The sequence below is a fragment of the Rhinolophus hipposideros genome (genome assembly GCF_964194185.1).
Source record: "Rhinolophus hipposideros genome assembly, chromosome: 11".
Lineage (NCBI taxonomy): Eukaryota > Metazoa > Chordata > Mammalia > Chiroptera > Rhinolophidae > Rhinolophus > Rhinolophus hipposideros.
The window spans coordinates 81,788,564-81,809,673 of record NC_138057.1 but is presented as its reverse complement, the minus strand read 5'-3'; positions in this window follow the sequence as shown (position 1 = coordinate 81,809,673).

The window sequence follows — 21,110 nt, the reverse complement described above, 5'->3', positions numbered from 1 at the left end:
GACTGGGGCAGTCCTCGCTGCTAAACCCGGGCTGTTTTCCTAGGCCTTTTCTCTAAACCTCTAAGTGCTGGTTTCCTGGGGCTCTTAAAAATCCACAGACAAACACAAATTTGCGATGAGAGGCTTGCTGTTTGCTTTGCAGTTAATTATTCCATGTGTCGGCTCAAGGCAGAGCAGGGACTGCAGGAAATATAGCCTAGAATTGTCCTCAGAAGACCCAGACCCAGGTCCCTCGTCTGCCCACGGAAGGCTGCAATTAGGCCAGGGCAGGCTGGGTGGATGGGCTGCGAGCGCCGCTTCCCCTGGGCACGGAGATGCGAGGGAGCCGGGCACAGCCCTGCACACGCCTGCATGTTCCGCCTGCACTATCTGGGGCAGGAGGGACACACGTGGCTGTCGCGGCTCCTGCCGGCTTCACCAGACCCCGGGGGGCTGTTACAAGGGACGAAAGATCTTTTCCACCAGCGATTTTCAAACTCTGCATCGGAACCTCACACAGGACATGGAGAAAAACACAGACAGCTTCCCTTCCTTCTGCCCTCCGTCACAGGGAGGGCTGTTTAGCAAACGGAAACGCAGGACGCCCAGTTAAATTTTAATTTTCTATAAAACAACACATACTTTTTTTTAGTCTAAGTATGCCCTATATAATATTTAAGATATACTTACAATAAAAAATTAAAGTTATCTGACCCCCCAAAATCAGATTTAAATGGGAATCCTGTGTATTATGTGGCAACCAGCATGTTTCTCAGGTCCCAGAATGTTCCCAAGGGCAGCTCACCTCCACTGAGCTTTTGGGAGCCTTACAGACCTGGCTGGAAACAACCCCTGCCCTTTTCTAGACCAGCTACCCAAACAGGGAAGCAATCCTAGAGGGACTGATCTTTTAAGAGCCAAATAGCCGGTTGGTGAGGTCTCCTGACCTACCTACTTTGTATCCGTTCATTTGTCTATCCATCAATATATCCATCCTCCACTGTCCACCCGTCCACCCATCCACCCATCCACCCATCCACCCATCCATCCATCCACCCGTCCACCCAAGCACTCGTCCATCTATCCACCCATCCACCCGTCCACCCATCCACCCATCCACCCATCCACCATCCATCCATCCACCCATCCACCCATCCACCCATCCACCATCCACTCATCCACCCATCCACCCATCCACCCATCCACCATCCATCCATCCACCCATCCACCCATCCACCCATCCACCATCCACCCATCCACCCGTCCACCCATCCACCCATCCACCATCCACCATCCATCCATCCACCCATCCACCCATCCACCCATCCACCCATCCACCATCCACCCATCCACTCATCCACCCATCCACCCATCCACCCATCCACCATCCATCCATCCACCCATCCACCCATCCACCCATCCACCATCCACCCATCCACCCGTCCACCCATCCACCCATCCACCATCCACCCATCCACCATCCACCCATCCACCCATCCACCCATCCACCCATCCACCCATCCACCCATCCACCCATCCACCACCCACCATCCACCATCCAGCCAGCAAGCAAACATCCGTTCAGAACCAACTAGTCTCTGGCCCTTGTATAGCTGCTAGGAAAGCAGATGGAGTTTATATGTCCCGTGGGCTTCGTAGTCATTTCAAGAGCAGACTCTGGCCTAGCACTAGCGTCACTAGCAAGTGTCCTGAGATAAGTGCTCTAATTAAAGAGTGTGTGGAGTGCCCTGGAGCCCTGCAGAGAGGCCCAAGCTCTGATGTAGGCAGGGGTTGTCCCTGAAGGTGATCCTGGGGCTGTGTCTTAGGGAGAAGAGGGCATTTGGTAAGGAAGAGGGAAGCGGGAAGACCCTCCAGGCAGCAGGGGCCGCAGAGGTGTGAGGCTGCGGAAAGCTGTAACTTGAGTGTGTGTCTCACTCCTCAGACGTGGGTTGGGTTTGCTCAGCACAGGCATTGATTGCACTGTTGACATTTTGGGGCAAGATGATTCTTGGTTTAGGGGCCTCCCTGGCCTCTACCCACCAGATGTCAGCAGAACTTGTGACAAGAAAAATATTTCTGCACATTGCAAATGCCCCCTGGGGGGAAATCGCCCCAGCTAAGAGCCCCTGTCAGAGACCAGAGGGACAAAGATGAAAAGCAATGCAGCCCTCCTTTCAGGAAGGTTGTGTTCTTCCCGGAAACTGGGCGGTGCGGAAGGTGGCCGTGGTCGGGTGGTGGGGTGATTAAAAGCAAACATGTTACAACACACCCTCCAATGTAACAGCATTAAAAATTTTCTAAACCACAAGCAAACACCTCGAAAAGGGAAAACTATCCACAAAGAGTTAACGACGTGAATTAGATTGCTACTCTTAAATATACATACGAATAATGTAGGTATGTGTATATAAACAGTCAACAGCATATTGAATTTTTTCACACTGTTTACCTAGCATAATTTGCAGTTGGTCTGTATTTGATTAAATACCACCATCTTTTATGTACGAGTTACATAAGTAAATAGGAAAATCATTTACGGTCCAATGTCCCATGAAAAATTAATCTCAGTTCTGTCCTGCCTGCACATTCCGAGTTGTCGGGGACATGTGGCTAATTGGATGTGGGGAGGGGACAAGGTGTCACTGGGGGCCCTCTGTGAGCCTCAAGAATTCTCTGCATATGTGTGGATTAAAAACTCCCGTTGATGGTTTTTTAATCAAACAAATCCTGCAGACATTTCAAAATAACAATTATTTTGTACACTGTAGACCGGAGGCTTCTCTGGGGAAATTATTTCCTCAGTCATAAGATTACAGTGTTTGAAAGCAAGTCTGCAGCCCACCCTGGGGCCCCTGTCTCCCACCTCGCAGTGCCGCTCTGGCCTCGGTCTCAGGGGCAGAGAAGGCGGCCGTTTTCCTCTGAGCCGGGACCCCAGCTGCTGACTCAGAGCTGTACCCAGAGCCACATGGGCCCAGCAGTGTGGTGAGGCAGAGAGAAATAAGCTGGTCCTCCTTCCAGGAGCTTAGAAATTCTAGAAAATGTAGGAAGGGACCATTCCTGCCACCAGCACCCGTGTCCTGGGGCCACCATAGCAAAGCACCATAACTGGGTGACTTACAAGAACTGAAGTATATTCTGTCCCAGTTCTGGAGGCCAGAAGGTCAAGATCAAGGAGTCCCAGGGCCACGCTCCCTCCAGAGGCTCGGAATGGCCCCTTCCTGCCCCTCCCAGCATCCAGGGACCCAGGCATTCCTTGACCTAGAAAATGCCCACAGACGCTGAGCCTCCACGCACCGTCTCCGCTGGGAAGGCCTCCCAGTGTCTTGCAAGTGGAGTTTGTCCCTCCCTTGTCCCTCCCCGTGGAAATGTGCCCCAGGTCTCTTAGTCGCTGTCTGGCCTGGAGCCACACACAGCACACAGCACAGCCAGGCGGGGGTGGGCGGGCTCGCTGAGGTTCCCACCGGCCGTGGGGCTCACTCCTGTCTGCAGCATGGGGCTTAGATTCCACAGGGGCTACAGCTGGGCCTCCGTCCCCTCCACTGTCCACACTGACCATGACAAGCTGCCCAGAGACTGCCCCATGAGGTCCTGTGTCCTCTGCTCCCACTTGTCAGGACTGTGACCTCTTTCCTGGAGCATGCTCCTGGTTTTCCTCTCTCCTCCGGACTCCCTCCTCGTCACCTCTGCAAGGTGATGCCCAGGGCCTGTCCGCTGTCTGCCCTCTGGCCTGAGATGGCCTCAGGTGCAGCCTCCAGGCTTCCAGCCGCCGCCTATAGTTCAAGGGCTCTGTGTGTTTCTTCTGGTCCTGACCTCACCCCGGAGCTCCTGCTCAGATGGTCACCTGCCTACGTGAGTCACCTTGAGCTTCTAATGCCCATCTCAACACAGCAGGGTTCACACAGCTCGTGCTTCACACATAGCTCGTGCTTCACACCCCTGCAGCCCATTCTCTGTGTCTCCACCGTGGGAGCACTGCCGGCCCTGAGTCATCTCCTCCCACTGCCTCTGTCACCACGTGTCCTGTCCACCTCCAGGATGCAGCCTCCGTCACTCTCTCTGCCTCCTGCCAGCATGTCACTGAGCCACCCTCACGTGACAGCACCCGGGCCACCAGGACAGAGCCGTGCTCCCCTTGCCCGGTGCCCTGAAACAGGCAGGCGGAAAGGTCAGATCGAGTCACGCTAAAGGCTCCACCGGCGCTTGGGGAACTCGGCGGCCCCCAGGGAGCACCGCTGGTCCCACTCACTGCCTGGCCCTGCCTGCCGCTCCTCCCTTCCCATCATTCCTACCTGCCCGCCTCTCCCGTCCCTCCATTTTCACTCCTTCCCCCCATCCCACCCCAACCCCCAAAAGTGTCATTCACCATGATCTCTCCTCCCTGGCACATAGTAAATGTCTGTTATATGAATGTCACTAATCTTTGGGGTCAATGAGAAGTGGACAAAGCTGACCGTGCAATGTGTTGAACGTGACGGTCAGTCCGAATCCTAGGACAGAGGCCTGGGACACGCTCACTGATCTGCTGGGAGGTGACTCAGCCCCCGCCAGGTCCCCCAGCCCTGCAGGGGAGCCACCTGGGCCAGCTCATCGGCTCGTCTGCTTCCCAAAGCATGGCTGCCGAGGAAAGAAACGGGCTTTAATTTGCTAAAAAACGATTGATTTGGCTCAGTTCACTGCAGCATGAGTCATTTTAATTAGCACCATCTAATACTATTTGAGATGAATTTTGCCAGCGTTAGCAGCTCCGTTTTTTCTCTCTCCAAAGTCATTGCTGTAAAGTTACCGAGGAGCCCTGCAGTGGGTACTGGCCCTCTGGGTGCTGTGCCAGCTACCCCGACTGGCTGGGCTGGCAGAGGAAGGAGGGCGGGCCCCTTTCCAAGGAGGGCCACGGTGCTGGGCTCACGCCCTTCCAGGCCCAGAGGAAGCCACCACACTGACACCTGGCCCTGCCCATGCAGGTTCCCCCGACATCTGCTGGTGACGCCTACATGCCCGACGGCCATAGCTTTTCATCAGCACTCACAGTGACCGCGGGGACCTTGCAGCCTACCACGCAGCCTGTGAGCTGCAGGAGGTGGGGACCAGGGGTCAAGTACACATGGCAGTGGGGGTCAGGCCAGGGACCCTCCCCCTCCTCCAGGGCTGCTTCCAAAGCAGCAGGAGGCCGGATGGTCCTGCCTTCTCTGGGCTGAGTCCTGCTGTTTTGTTCAGCATTGACCTTCTGCTCAGCCTAACTGCAGACACCCAAACGGGGGTTGGGGGTGGAGGTGGGGGGTTTAGGGGGTTGGGGGCTTGGGGGAGGGAGGAAGGGAGGGAGGGTCTTTTTGCCTGTCCCACTCATGGTGTTGCATCGACTGTGCCAGGTCTGCTTAGCCTCACCAAGGACACCGGTGCTGTGAAGCTTTGGGCTGTACCTGGCTCCCGCGGCTCAGCTGAGACACCGTGAGAGGCCCGTCTGCCTTTCCTCCTAGGCCAAAATCCCAGCCCCTTGACAAACTGTGTTAAGAGCTGCGCTCCAGAATCGGGTCCTCTGGCCCAGGCTCAGCTGTCCACCGGGCAGGTGGCCTTGATAAATCTTGCACCTCTGAGAGCCACTCTCCTTGGCTGTCAGATGACGGCCATAACCCCCAAGGATGGCCAGGAGTGAAGGAGGCCAGCCTCACCTGTCCAGCTCACGAGGACCTGGGAGTCTTCAGTAAAGTGGCAGGAGGATCCTGTTGTCCCGTCTTTTAACTCCCTCCAAACCTCACATGGCTCAGGGAGGGCCAGGATGTCATCCCTGTGTGAGTAGGCGCCTGCAGACTTTGAGGGGGAGTCTCCTGGAATCAGAACAGGGCTCCCCGAACAGTCCACACCGAGCTTTCGCTGGCTACCACGGGGCCCCGCACCTTGGCTGAGCTGCACCCCAGACCGCTGGCTGCCCGGATTCAGCTATCCCCAGGCTCTCCTGAGCTGCCCAGTGTCTCAGTAACATGGGTCCAGATGATTGACAAGCCTTGTCAGGGAAGATTTGAAGGAAAGAGTTGAATAAACAGATCTTTGAGGAGAGCTGTAGTGTATTAAGATTACTCTCCAATGCACGCTTCAGATTTCAGTTTTTCTAAACCAAGGCCTGGAGGACAGTTAAGGGCAAAGGGAAGCTAACTCAAGGTGGCCATGGGACTTTGCCTCTACCGGGATGGCTGCCAGCACTAAGGGCTCCCCCGAGTTGCTACAAAACAGATGGCACTTGCTTCTAAGGTGGCTGCAGCCCACGGATGAGCCCAGGGCAACTCAGCTTTCCAACAAGCCAGCATGAAAATCTTCCCTGGGCATTCATTGCAGTTTTTAAGGCTCTCACATCCATTCTCTCATCGAAAACAAAAAAGTTACTGTTTATTGAGCGCTGAGCGAGTACTACCTCCTGTGTCTTGTCCAGCTGTGCGGCGGCCCACGAGGGAAGTCTCCTTACTGTGATTTTGCCCATGAGGAGACTGAAGTTCAGAGAGGTCAATGAACCTGCCCAGGGCCACACAGCAAAGAGGCAGAGACACCAGCCTGAGCCCTTCTGCCCCCAAAGCCTCATTCGTAAGCCCTCTGCCACCCTTCCCCCAATCCTCCCGACTACGTGCCTGACCAGTGGCCAATAGCCCAACTTCCCCACAAGAAACAACGGAGCCGCTGTGCAAAGATAAAGACAGCTGAGTGTTATCGATGCTGTGCGACAGTCATGTGGGGAATTCATACACTCTCCTCTCTACGTGGGGATATTTTTGAAGATGCTCATAATAAGAAGTTAAAACAAACAAATAAACTCTAGGCTGCCTGGGTGCTCAGTTTTCTCCCTAGAGGCACCGGGATGGGCTGGGCTCCAGAAACGCGCCTCTTCACTCAGGAGAGTCCCCCCCATCCCAGGGCCCCAGGGGCCAGATGTGTGTCAGGATTTCACAGTGAGACGCTCCAAGGATTTGGGGGTTCCAGGAAGCTGGGAGCTTTCTGGATTTCACAGGGAGGCGGTGGTGAGAAGGGGTTGAGGGCCCCGCCTCCTGCAGACTGTGTGTCCTCGGCTTGGTGATTTCTGTCCTCTGTGCCTCACCTCCTCGTCCATAGAATGGAAACATCCTGAAGATTAAATAAAAGACGGTTCTGACGTGAGTACTCAGGACACTGGTCGCTGTGGGCGAGGTTGGCTGTGTGGGCCTGAGGGGAGCTGTGCCGAGCTTTTTGGAAACGGCTGAGGGATCCTCACTTGATGGACAGCCACCTTCAGAGCATGGAACCCCCCCAGAGCCCCCCCGGGAGGCAGCTCTCAGCCACACCAGGTGGACCTCGCTGTGCTCCGTCAGCTGGGTGGTGAGCACAGACTGAGGAAACGGGCTGCTCCCTCCTCTAGGGAGCCTGACATTTCACCCGACGACCACCGGACAGCAAATCAAGACCATGTCCAAGGTGGTGCCAGGCCCAGGGTGAGCTGCCTACCACCCATGGCCTGTGGGCGGGGAAGCTGAGCAGGGCCTGAGTCAGAGGGCAGGTACTCAGGCAAAAGCCGGCGCTGGACTCTAGTGGGGGGCAGCACACACGGGCATGTTCCCTGCTGAAACCAGGTTCTGCATTCCAGAGCAGGGGACAGATGGCCCCCTCGCCCCTTCAGCGCCCCCAGCCCCACACTGAAGCACAGACGGCCTATCTTCACTTTTCACTGTCCCCAGGCTCTGCAGAGGGCGGCTTGGAACCTACACGTGTGTGCCTGGCTCCACGCAGCCTGGAAGGCACCTCTTGCAGGGTGGCCGCTTTCATTTCTGAATCCCCAGAGCCTGTATAGGCCCATACCATAGGACATCAACGCAAAAAGATGTGGCATTGGGAAAAACAGAAGATGGTGGGTCCTGATGGCCGAGGACGTTCTAAGCTCCAGGCCCGGCCTGGTGATTGCTCTCACATCCAGTGCAAAGTGACGAAGGCCTCATGGCGCTGGGCGTAAAGTCCTTCTGAGGACCCCTCACCTCACCTCCTGCCTCGATGGCTGTCCCTGCGCTCCCAGAATAGTCACCCGTCAGTGGCCCAGCCAGTTTAGTAGGTTTCGGCCTCCTGCCTCGCTCGCTGCAAAGCTGTGTGACAGGTGCCTCTCAGCTGGTCAGCCCCCCGGCAGCCCCAGGACAGAGGATGGAAGGGGAAAATTTGCGGTCCTGGCCTGGGGCCCCGGCCCAATCTCTTTCACGTCTGTTTGTATGTTCTCTGTTCTGGTGCTTCTGCCCCTGGTTCACTGGGCCTCTGGTTGCTCCCAGATCCAACCAAGGCCCCTCGAAGAGCAAAGTCCTGTTTCCTGCCCGCAGGCAGGTGTTTCAAACATTATAAGGTCCAGGCACCGTTTTAAGAGAAACCCAGAAGTGTCCTGAGGAATTGACCAGCAGTGGGGTTGCTGCCACTGGACCAGGCTGCTGATGTGCCTGGAAATAAATCCCCAGCTGCTGGGGGGTGAGCGGGGGGGTGGGGGCATTGGCCAGACGAGACACTGCAAGCCGCAGAGGACAGACAGACGGCGAAAACCCTTCATGACTGTCACGGTTGTTTCTATGCCACACATAAAAATACATTGCGACAGCTTAATAAGTCTATTTAATTACACATTAAGTCTTAAATGTAAATTATGATGAAATTCGTAAATCCCTTTTGTACAAATTCAAATGAGGAGGGCAGCTGAGTCGCTCGGATGTGGGAGGCCCACCTTCTACCTTCTACCACCCTCTAGGTGGTTGGCATGGTGCCATCAGCCATGGCACCGTCCCCAGAACCAGGGACAAAATCAGAAAGCCACCCCCCCTGCAGTGGAAGCTGACAGCAGCAACTAAATCAGTGAGCATGTCTTTACCCTCCTTAGCAAGTGAGAAAACGGGGTCACGGAAGTGGAAAAACACCTCACTGGTGTGCCCCAATGTCCTGTGGATGCTAGTGGGGTGGGGGTGGGGGGAACTTGCCTCCACACCAGGATTCCTGTTTCTCCTACGTGGTCGTGGCCGCAAAGAAAATATTTTCTGGTCTCAGTCACCAAGTCTGTTTTTCCAAACACAAACACTGCTTGAAATGAGAAGAAATAAATGTTTGTTTTCTGTAATGCTTCAAAGTATCTAACTGCCCCTCCCAATTCTAAGAGCACCCACCCTCTGGTGGCCCAAAAAGTGAGTGCTATAGATTAGGGAGATGCTGGCGGCAGCCCCAGAGCAGGCTGGAACTTATGGGCAGACGGGCAAGCGGTGACCAAGTCCTTGATCCCTGGACCCCCAAGCAAACTGCACGCAAGCATGGGGGTGGGGATGGGAGGGGACGGAGGCAGCCCCATTGCCCCCCACTTTCTGAAGCAGATGGCAGAGGGACGAACTTGGGCCCCAGGTGGTTTGCAGTGGAGTTGGGAAAGTCAGCTGCCCAGTTCCTGGAGACAGGTCCCCGGGGGTGCAGCCCCTCCTGCGGGGGGGGGGGGGGTGGGGGCAGCCAGTTCCATGGGAGTCGGGTGCCACCCCTCCCAGTGGGTAATGCTGGGCCCCATCTCAGCCAGCCTGTGACTCCATATAGCTAAAAGCGGAGGCTGGAGCCACACCACGGAAACCCACTTTTCCATGCTGAAAAGCAGTGGCTTTATGCTGCACGCAGCTGGCCCAGACGCCTAGCTCAGGAGGCCAGGGGGAAATCCATCAGCAGTCAACCCTGACAGACAATATTCTGGGCTCTGGAGGGAGCAGGGGGCTCAAGCCGGGAGGGAGGCCGGCAGCAGCTAAGGGCAACTTGCAGTGAAGGGCAAGGTTAATGTGCCCGGATGATTGTCCCCCGTGGGCCGGCAGTGAGAAGGAAAGACAAATGCATTCGTTACAGGCCCTTTCCCTGCAGGGTCACCGTGGTGTGTCAGCACCCCTCTCCCACCTCCTCATACACCTCTGCTCTCCTGCAACTTGACACACATTGGGGACCAGGTGGCTTTTCATCTGCCATTCTGGAGTGGGGTCAGGCCGAGGGGCTCATGCTGCTCTTTTCACATTGCACCTGGAGGTGACCCCTCTCCTCGGCAGAGAAAGCTGCACCCTCCTGAGACTCCCCCTGTTTCTGAGTCTGGGGGCCTCTGTCCACGGTCCTCTTGCTATTTTTCTGGGGACCCTTATTCTGTCACTTCTTTCCTAGCATTTTGCAATTGCTCTGCCGACAATGGCTGTGTTCACTGAAGCTCCTCAGGGATAAGTCGATTAGTTGAAACGCCATTGTGGAAGCGAAGTCCTGGAATAATCCACATTGACAGGTGGGAGAACTATGAACCCGGGGCCCCTCCCACTCCGGAAGCTAGATATAAAACACGAGGACTCCACTGACACGACACGCACCGCGCGGTTGATTCCTGCACGCTCACCTCACGTGCAAAGGGACTGTGGTCAGCTACATCTCACCGCTGAAAAGGGCAGTCTCTGAACTTCTGTAACAGAACCGTGTGCAACCCTTTCTCTTTACTGCGGGGGTCTCCATATTACTTGAAAGAAAGGCAAGTTAGAGCAAACAGCTACTTATTGAGTTCCCACTCTGTACCAATTCCCAGTCCTGGGCTATTCACATTCTGGTTGTGGAAATAAAATATGTGCCCAATAAACAACAATGAAGATAACCTAGATGAGAAGGAATTCACTGGTAAACAGTGTAGATCTTACTAGACACCAGAGGAGCTTAGAGAAAAGAGACACGTGTGTGTGTGTGTATGTGTGTGTGTGTACGTGTGTGTGTGTTTGGGGGGAAAGCAAGGGGCACTTCCTGGAAGAGGCGGTTTTTACACCAGGGATTGAGACAACCACTGTTTTATTTGCTCGTGATTCTATGGCTCAGCAGTGAGCTGGCCTCAGCTGGACGGCTCTGCTGGCCTTGCCGGGGTCGCTCATGCAGCTGCAGATATCTGGCATTTGATGGTGCCAGGCGGCCTCACTCCCGTGCCTGGTGGTTGGGACTGCCTGTTAGCTGGGCCTCTCTCATCCGCTTCGAGCTCCTTAAACGGTGTGTCAGGGCAGGAGATTGAGGGCGAGACCTGCAAGCCCCACAGCGTCCTTCACCACCTTACTGATCGGAGTGGGTCCCCAGGTCAGCCCAGCTGCTACCCCTGACACAGTCACATGGAAAAGGGGCCTGCGCTTGGGGTTGGGAGCACGCAAGCCCATGGGTACACAGTGGAACACCTTTGGGGAAAATGTAGCGTAACCAACCATTAGTGTCATGTGGTACCTTCCCGACACTCTGATCTGCCCATGTTGTCAGGGGTCCAAGCAAATATCGCCAGGAAGGGGCAGGGCACCGCGTGATGGGAGGTGTAGGCCAGGCCACAGTGTGACTGGCAAGGAGGTGGTGGAGGGTCAGATGTCCGTGTGTGATTAGTTGGTGCCAACGGGCGCGAGCGCTCCCCGGAGCCAGCTTGAAAGGCTGTCCAGGGCCTGCCTCAGATGGAAGGGACAGCACACCCAGCACCACACCCCCCAGTGGCCAGAATGGCATCTGTGGAGCAAATGGACGAGAGAAAGAAACGGAGCTGCGCTAGCGTCTTGTGCAATCATCACAGCACCGTCAGTGCAGTTGTTCTCATCACCTTGTCCCACGTCCAGGTAAGGGCTCCTCCCCCGCCTGTGACGCCCCAACAGCTAACCCCTTCTTGCACACGCCGGGGAGGGCGCTCACCCTGAGGAGGCAGCCTGCAGGGGTGGAGCAGCGGAGAAGGTCTGTGTAGGAGTGTCACACGTGCTTCAAAGACCAGCACACTTAAAGCTTGACGCGAGTGTCACCATGTGACACCAGGAAGCCCAGAGGTGCTTCGGTTCCCAGCCAGCTGGGCCATTTGTCCTTGATGGCCTGGCTGCCCAGCTTTGGGGCACGGTCAGCACACAGCCTCCTGCCGTCAGCTCCCACGCAGGCCTCCCAGCTCTCACTTTGGGTGTTTTTGAAGCTCTGCTGTTAGGTGCATGAGTGTTGAGGCTTTTTATGCCCCCTTCTGAATGGACTCCGTGATCATTAAGGAAAGACCTTCTTTATCCCTGGTGAAATCTTTGCTCCGAAACCGTCTTAGCCTTTTATTAATGTAGCCAAACCAGCTTTCTTTCGATTAGTGTTAGCATGATTTATCTTTTCCTATCTGTTTACTTGTAGCCCAGTTCTGTCTTTCTGTTTAATATGGATTTGTTATAAGCTGGAGATAGCGACGTCTTGTTTGTTTACCCAAACTGTCAATCTCTGCCTTTTAATTGGGGTGTTTGGGCTCTGACTTATGATGGGGGAACAGGCCTCGTCCTAGTGCCTGTGTACCGGGACTGTCGCCTGGTCCTTCCTCGTGGGTGGCTTTTGCCCCCTGGCCTCACACACCGGTGCCAATTCACCGAAAACTTGTGGCGCCTTCTGCCGATTTCTGGAACTCTCTTTGCAGCATTCCCCTCTTTTGTACTCTGCCTTGTATCTCCCTGAACCCCCAGTTCTGTTCCCTACAGTGTGGGGGACCTCGGCTCCTCCAGGAGCCCCTTCTCACCTGCCACCTGGGGACCCTCTGGGAAGTAAGTCGGAACAATCCCAGGGCTCACTTCCTTTGTTTTGCATTGTTCAGGGTGTATTTGTCTTGTTGCCTGACTTGCTGTTCAGACTCTTTAGAACCATTGTTTGATATATTTTGTTCAGTATTCGGGGTTTTTGTTTTTCAGTTGTCTCAAGAGGGAGAGTCATCTGGTCCCTGATACTCCATCTTGGCTGGAAGCTACGTGAATTGTTAAATTGGCTCCAGCCAAGAGACGGTTTTGCTGGAGACATCCATTCAACAAATATTTATTCACTGACTGTAAATCCTCTGGGCAGTGATTGGGCACGGGGAGGTGGAGCGGAGAATAAAGACAGATCGCTGCCCTCGGAGCAGAGAGACCTTAAGCGCATCTCACCATTAGCTATTTACTACAGTTGTGACATTCGAGGGTTAGAGAAGCTGACAGTGTCTGAGGAGAGGTGAGCCAGCCCATGTGACTATCCACGAAACGCACGCTTTTGGAAAATGAGTGTCCAGGAGTTCCTCTGCAGAATCAGGGGGAGAGAAGAGGAGTGGGTCCAAACGGGCAGTGGATTCAGCGGGTGGTGGGACGAGAGTCCAGGCCAAGGGAGTGGGGCCTCCACAGGGAGGAGGCTCTGGGCACATCCCCTACATGCGTCAGTGCCCAGGGAGGGACGTTTGCCTCCAGCCAAAGCTGTAGCCACTTCGTTCTCCCCGTCACGCAGCCAGCAGACAGCCACGTGGCACGGGTGTGCCAGCCTGGGGCTGGGTGCTGAGAGTTAAAGAACCAGAGAAACAAACCAACCAAAAAAACTCACCAGAAAGAACAAATAGGACCAACAAAGTTCTCTCCTGGTAGGAGGGGGCAGAACGCTCGAGAAAGGCTAATAAGGAAAGTGCAAGGGGCTGCTGGGAGCTTGGGGAAATGACTGAGGGCGCCATCGGCTCCCCACCTGCGGTCGGGGAAGCTGTGCAGGTGTGTGGTGGTGGCAGTGGCTCCGGGGCAGGAGGAGAGGGACGGGGTGGAGAGGGCGCTCCAGCCAGTGTGGGCTCCAGGGCAGGAGGAGAGGGACGGGGTGGAGAGGGCGCTCCAGCCAGTGTGGGCTCCGGGGCCGGAGGGTGGGTGCGAGGTGGGAGGGGGAGAGGGCCAGCAGGTGCCCGGGAAGTCTAGCCCAGCCCGTGGTAACACTATCCACGGAACATCCCTGCAGACGAGCTACTAAGTGTCCAGGCTGAATGGGTGTTGGCCTGGGGCAAGGGCCCAGTGAGAAGAATTTGGGATTGAGTGGACTAATGCCCCTCATCTTTCTCACTCATCAGCGAGAGGCCATTCCTATGGGCTGAGTGGGGACCTGGCTAGGTTTATTGTGGTGACTTGTCCCTGTGGAGCACTCATAGGGCCCTTCCCTGCGCCAGGCACTGGGGACCCGTCAGGACACAGGACACCAGGTGAAGAGGTAAGTGGGTGCAGGTGCTCGCAAGGACATGAGGAGCCCGGGGCTGGGAGAGGGAGAAGCCATCGGTGTCCTGCCCTCACTGCGAATGGGCACAGGCCAGGGGTCTCCTGCTGCTGGTGCTTCAACGTCTCCTCCCCTCCTCACACTGCCGTTGTCACAGCAAGAAGGGCAGAGACGACTGAGATTTTAACATGAGACTTAACACAGCTCTCCTTGGTCGTGCCCCTGAGTTGACCAGGAGGCGGGCCATGTCCCAGGACAGCAGGACAGTCCAGGCTCCGCCTGCAGAGTCCGCCCGGGCCCAGCCTGTGCTCTGCAGCTGGGCTTATGCCTCAGGATGGCCCAGGAACGTGACCCGGAGCAAACCACTGTCACAGTGGACGGAGGGCGGGCCGCTGGTCCAGGGCCCGGGCCCGGGAGGGAAAACGCTCTAGCAGGAGCTCAGGGCCGTGGCTCTTCCTCTTTCCTCCCTCCTATGTAGGCCAGATACTCAAACTATCAAAGTGAAAGCAGCCCGGGGGGCCTAGCCTCTCCACCCCCACCTTTCAGGTGGGGAAACCGAGGCTGAGATGGTTGCCCAGGGACCTGCAGATGTAGCTGGAGTCTGATGCTGGAATCCCCCGATGTCTGGTCCCAAATGCCTCTCCACCGGCCCTGGTGGCCGGGGTGCTCCTAAGGTAGAGTGTCCGCCCGGAAGGGATGTGCCCTCTGATGACGCGTGCACCCTAGGCAGCCTGGAACGGCGACGGCTCTTCCTTTCCCATCGGCTTGGCTGTTCCTGTCCCAAACGGCTTTGGAAAGTACTGCCCACTACCACCTGACCCAGTGCCACTTAGGATCCATTCCAAGAAGGTTTGGGGAGAGACGGGACACTCATCGACTGGGAAGTACAATTATTGTTTCATTAAGGATTGATTACACGTGTGGCCGGTCATTTAAATAATGGCTCTGCTGATGCCGTTAATTGAATGATGAATGATCCCCACTTACTCCTCTGAGTCCATACCAGAGCTGCCCCAGAATGCAGCCGCCCTCCGCTCCCCTCCCTCCCACGGGACGGTCCCCGAGGCGGGGAGGGCTGGCAGCCCCCAGTGTGGGGTCTCAGCCTAGCCCAGTATTCAGGGGCCCCAGCCCAGCTGCCAAGAACTCACTCCACTTTAAATGTCTCCATGAGGAACTTAATTTCAATTTAATAACAGACGGCGTGTGGTTTAATGCGACCTCATTAATAAAAGCAGATTGATGGAGGTTGAAGGCACGAGACAGCCCTCCCAGGTACTGTGATCTCAGTGTCGTCTGGCCAGAGTGAATGAACACCCAGCCTGTTGGAGCCCAAGGGAGGCTCCCATCAGGCATTCATTCATTCATATGTGATCAAAGAATAAATATGCAAACGCAGAACAGACGTGACCCTCACCCTCCCTGACTCTCAGTCAAGTGTGAAAGGAGGGCAATCAACAGAGAACAGCTTCTGGGGACACCTGGGCCTCAAAGTTCTCCCCGGGTGCCCATGAGCATTTATTTGTATGAGGACAACACGGCCCACCTCCCTTGAGGACAAGAGCCTCCAGGTGGAGCCTCGGCAAAAAGCAGGCAGGAGTTATAAATCACAGGCGTGGGGAGGGCCGCTCAGAGGGCGGAGCAGGGCGCCAGATGGCTGGTGGGGGAGCAAGGAGGCGGAGGCAGGTCTTGGGCTCTGAGAGCACCTGGCCCTGAGGCATCGGAGAGAATGGGGAGTTCCCATCAGTGTTGTCAGGACTGTAGACCCTGCTGCCCAAAGTCTGTGAAGGAAGTGAGCAAAGACGGGGGTTCCTGTTGGGGGTGCTTCTCTGCAAGTGGGGTCACAGCCTGGGAAACAGCAGTCCAGGCAGGCTCCCTGGGGGAGGTGGCCTTCTGGCAGCACGTCCCAAGCGGCACTGTGTCTGCTCCACACTCCCCTGTGCTCACTGGGAACACATTTCCCTCTGCATCTCTGCTGAAGCTTAGTCTTACGCCAACCTGCGTCTCCCCACTCACCTTTACCTGTTACCATGCGAGATTTTAGTCCAGACTCATGACCTCCTGGGCCCCACTGGGCATTTCCAGCCGTGAAACCCTGGGATGGGACTCGACTGCCCACTAGGCCCTCCTGGCCTCTCTGCCCAGCAGGCTTTGCTTCCAGGCCCTTCTCAGGGCTGACGTTAGCCCATGTGTCCAGGGGGGTGAAGAGAAGGGGTGTCGGGCTCCCGCCCTTCCCCACCCTTGCCTGAGAGCAGAGCAGAGGACAGCAGTGGTCGCATTTATACCCAGAAGCGGCGTGTGGGCTCGCCACGCTCAGAGTAATGAGGATTTAGTACTTGTCAGCTGCTCGGGCTCACCAAGCATTTCCACGTCCACATTTCATGCCATGCTCACAACCACCCAGCTGCCCTCTTACAGATGCAGAAATAGGGCTCCCAGAGGCCAGTGAAGCTCTCTGATGGCCACAGCACTGTGTTGCCTTACAGCTGCCAAACCGTTTGTTCCCCCGCGCTCTTCCCAGGACTTCACAAGGGAGTAACTCAGCAAACTGAGGCCCGATGGAATTATATGTGTCCCTCCCCTTCAGTGGATTCCTTGGAGACATGGGTGTGTGTGAAGGCAAAGTACAAGCTGGAGCACAGTGGGAACTTTCGGAGAGACAGCCAGCAGGCTACTAACACACAGATCTTGAGATTAACAATCTTTTACCTCATTAGAAGTTTACCAATAAAAACTACGCGTTGGCCCGATTCAGGGCTCTGTCCTTGAGACTTGAGACCCTTGGCCCGCTCGCACTCTGATCTTGGCTACTGTCTTTTCTTAGCCCTGTGCCGCCCTTCTCGCTTCCCACAGCTCATGTCGTGCTGGACACGACAGCACCGGACCTGAGCTTTCACCCGACAGAACCCTCAGGCCCTCCAGGTAGCTGTGGAGACAGGACTTGGGGTGCCCTCAGGAGACTTTCACTTTGTTCTGGGTCCTGGGCGAGCATCTGGACCCACAGGGCCTTGGGGGCCTGAGCAACCCGCCTTCTGGCACTGGGGCTGTCTGGGCGACCCTGAGACGAGTGGGGAGAGCTGGGTGGGGCCGGAGAGCACGTTCCCTGTCATCGCCGGCCTGGCACGGAGGGGCTCCCGAAACGCTCATTGGCCGCCATCTTCCCAGACTGGGTCAGGAGCACACACACTGCCCTCACCAGACATCCTCCAGGCTCAGGAGGGTCGGGCGGTCCCCGAGGCGCCGCGTCCTGCCCCTCACCTCGACTTGGTCTGCATTTCCTTTCATTACAGAAGGTGTGTGTCCCGTCTGTTACCATTAGCGAGTGGAAGCCAGAGGGCACGGCCCACTTCCCTGGCCATTAGGCCTGGCAGGCAGGACTCCATCTGGTGTGTGTCTTAGGGTACACACAGCGTGAACTCCAGGCCGGCGTCCCTCAGGGGCTGGGGCGGGAGGGTGGCCCTGGGCTCAGGCAGGGTGGCGGCTCCTGGGTTAGGACACAGCCTGGTCCCTCACACCCCGGGGACCCTGGAGAAGGAGGCGATGGAGGGGAGAAGTCAGGCTGCCTGACCTCTGCTGAAATCTAGGTTGTTTGCTCCCCTCTAATCACCCAGTTCTTGTCCATTAAATAGCAAACAATTGCTTTTTTAGAAGTGGAACTTTGAGGTCGAAGAATGTATGTAATAGAGAATTGTCCCAATTATGTCTCTCTCTCTCTTTCTTTCTCTCTCTCTGTCTCTGTCTCTCTCTCTTTTTAAGAAACAAGAATCAGAATTTAGCACTGTCGAACATTAAAATGTCAAGAATGCAGCACTGAAAAATATGTTTGCCTCCCTAGTAGCCCTTCCTTCCACAATCCGTCAAATGACAGGGTCATCTGACAACGGGTGGTGCTGAGGGCAGGATGAGGGTGGCGGGTGGGGGCCGCAAGAGAGTGAGGACCAGGCCGGAGGGCTGCGGCTCGCCCTCCCGGACGCGGTCAGCGGCTGCCCACGCCAGGGCCGACTCCTGCCCACAGACACACTTTTTATACCTGCAGGAGAATTTCTCTTTCTCTTTGTGGGAGCCTCGAGGGGGGTGAAACCACAGAGAGCTCGGCCGCCCTGAGGAAACCGCGTCTCCTCCGGCCAGGACCGTGTTGGGATGGGCCTAGGAGCCAGCATTTCAGTTTGTCATTTACAGTTGACGACAAAACGCAGGCTGCACATTGTGAAGAGCAGACGGACCTGTGTGTAAGCTTGGCCCTGAAGCCTCCCCGTCCGTCCTGGCTGGCATTCCCCAGTTGGGGACACTGCTGGGTTACATCGGCACCTCCTTCCATCGTCACAAAGCTCAGAGAGAGGCACCATGTTGTCCCCATCTTCTGGCTGAGGAGCCCAAGACTCGGATGTCGGCTGTGCAGCGTTCCCCTGGGGGCTCGGGAAAGGGACTGCCTGGGCCAAGTTTTCGTTCACCGGCAGGTGACCTGTTCCTGCGCTGAGCTGGGAAACACTGGGCGTATGATCTCTTTCACGTTGGTGTGCCCGGCTCCAAAGCCGTCCCTGGACCAGTCCCTCCCTGCCAGGGTGTCTCATGTCACAGGGAAGGACATGGGCCTGGATGTGAAAGCAGAGCTCAGAGTCACTGGGGGTGACTCCAGCCCAGACCTCCAGTGCTTGCCCACGAGTCCTGTGCCACCACCATCCCCGCTCAGGGGCCGTGGCTGTTAAATGCAGGGCAGGCCTGACCAGGCTCCAGGCCACCGGGAACACTTCCTGGTGCCCCCCCCGCCCCCCCAGAGCGAGGCCTGCAGCAGACGAGGCCCAGGCCACCCTTGCGCGCACTAGACCCGCACGAGAAATAACCTCTTTCTGTCACGAAGCAATAGCGAGTTTGGAAAAGTGGTCCTTATATATGCTACGGCCTCAGGCCATTAAGGTCCTGCTCGGCTCATCACAATGCATCAGGACCGGTTCCTGAGTGGCCTTTCCAGGAAGGCCCATTAGCAGGTGGGGACAGTCCCCTGACCGGGGAGTTTGCTCCCCATTTGGCTCCACTAACGTTTTCGGGTTCCCAGTCCATTTGGACTAGCACTTCTTACCAAGCAAAGAGCCGCTTTCTGCCCCTGTAGGGACTCCAGGAAACAGCCTGGGGAGGGTGGTGGGTGGGGAGAGCAGCACAGCAGAGCCCGAGACACAGAGACGTGGCCTCCGGCAAGCGGAGGTCTCGGGCAGCCAGCGTCTGGGAGTGTTCACATGTTCTCGACCCGCTCATTGTGGAGTTGTCAGGATATAAGAGGCGTTTGGATCAGCCAGTTACTTTTAGATTCTCTGTTGCTCCCCATTTTATAGGCCATACATATGTGTTAAGCCTAGAAGACATAAGTAGTAAGAGACGCCTTCATTCCTTCGTTTCTTCACTCACCCCACAAGGATTTGTTGAGGGCTCTCGCTGCGCCTGGCACAGAGGTGGGTACGGGGTTCAAAGAAACGACAGTTGTGATGGCTCACTCAGGCTCACGTTCAAGAGTGAGGTCCTTGGAAGGGACGGCTGGAGAACTGGGGAGACCTGGGGAAGGACAACAAGGAGGCTGGTGCCACAGATCTGCCCTGAGAGGCCCCGAGAGACCACAGCTGGGGTTTTACGCCGGGGGTCAGTTCACTACAGTCAGGCCGCCTGGCCTCAGCTGGCTTCCTAAGTCCAGTTGGGGCTTCTCAGAATTCTGCTGAGTGGACACAGATGAGTGGCGGGCCATCTTTGGAAGGCCCTCCCCGTTACAATGATGGTGTGTTAGTCATCTACTGCTACTTAACCAAGTGCCCCAAAATGTAGAGGCTTAAGTGGCAAACGTTTCTCATCTCACAGTTTTGGTGGGTCAGGAGCTCCAGAACAGCGCTGAGGACTGGTCTGTGAGGTTGCAGTGAAGGTGTCGGCCAGGGCTGCACCATCTGAAGGCTGGACTGGGGCTGGAGAAACGGCTTCCAAGATGGCGCACCCACGTGGCTGAGGGGCTCCCACTCCTTGCCAGCTGGGCCTCTCCTAAGGCCTGTTGAGGTGTCCTCCCAACACGGCAGCTGGCTTCCCCAAAAACAAATGACCCAGTGTATGTGGTGGGGTTGTGGGGAGGGGCAAGGAGCAATATTATGAGCAAGTCTCTCAGGTTACTCACTGTCATGTCTGCCACATGCTGGTTAAGGGAAGTGAGTCACTAAATCCAGCCCACATTCCAGGGGAGGTCAGTTGAGCTCCACCACTTGAACGGAGGGTTGCCAAAGAAATTGGAGACATATTTCTACATTTCTGTGAAAATCTTTTCATATGTCTCTATGCTTACCTATACCTATGGGTATAAATATTTGCATTTTTAGAATTTGGATGATATTACATATAATCTATATAGAATCCTGATCTTTTCATCCAGCCATGTTGTGGAGAAGATCCTATGTCTGTGAATAGAGATTTGTCATTACTTTCCCATGGCCACATAGTATTTCTTTTTTCTCTTAATTAAAGTTTATTGGGGTGACAATTGGTAGTAAAATTACATAGATTTCAGGTGTACAATTCTGTGTTACATCATCTATAAATCCCATTGTGTGTTCACCACCCAGAGTCAGTTCTCCTTCCATCACCATATATTTGATCCCCTTTACCCTCATCACCCACCCCCCACCCCCTTACCCTCTGATAACCACTAAACTATTGTCTGTGTCTATGAGTTTTTCTTTCTCATTTGTTTGTCTTGTTCTTTTGTTGTTTTTGGTTTATATACCACATATCAGTGAAATCATAGGGTTCTCTGCTTTTTCTGTCTAATTTATTTCGCTTAGCATTATACTCTCAAGATCCATCCATGTTGTCACAAATGGTACTATTTCATCTTTTCTTACTGCCAAATAGTATTCCATTGTGTATATGTACCACAACTTCTTTATCCATTCATCTATCGAAGGACATTTTGGTTGTTTCCATGTCTTGACCACCGTGAACAAAGCTGCAATGAACATTGAAGCACACGTGTCTTTATGTACAAATGTTTTCAGATTTTTTGGGTATATACCAGGAAAAGGATTGCTGGGTCATATGGTAATTCTATTCGTAATTTCTTGAGGAACCTCCACACTGCCCTCCATAGCGGCTGCACCAGTCTGCATTCCCACCAACAGTGTATGAGAGTTCCTTTT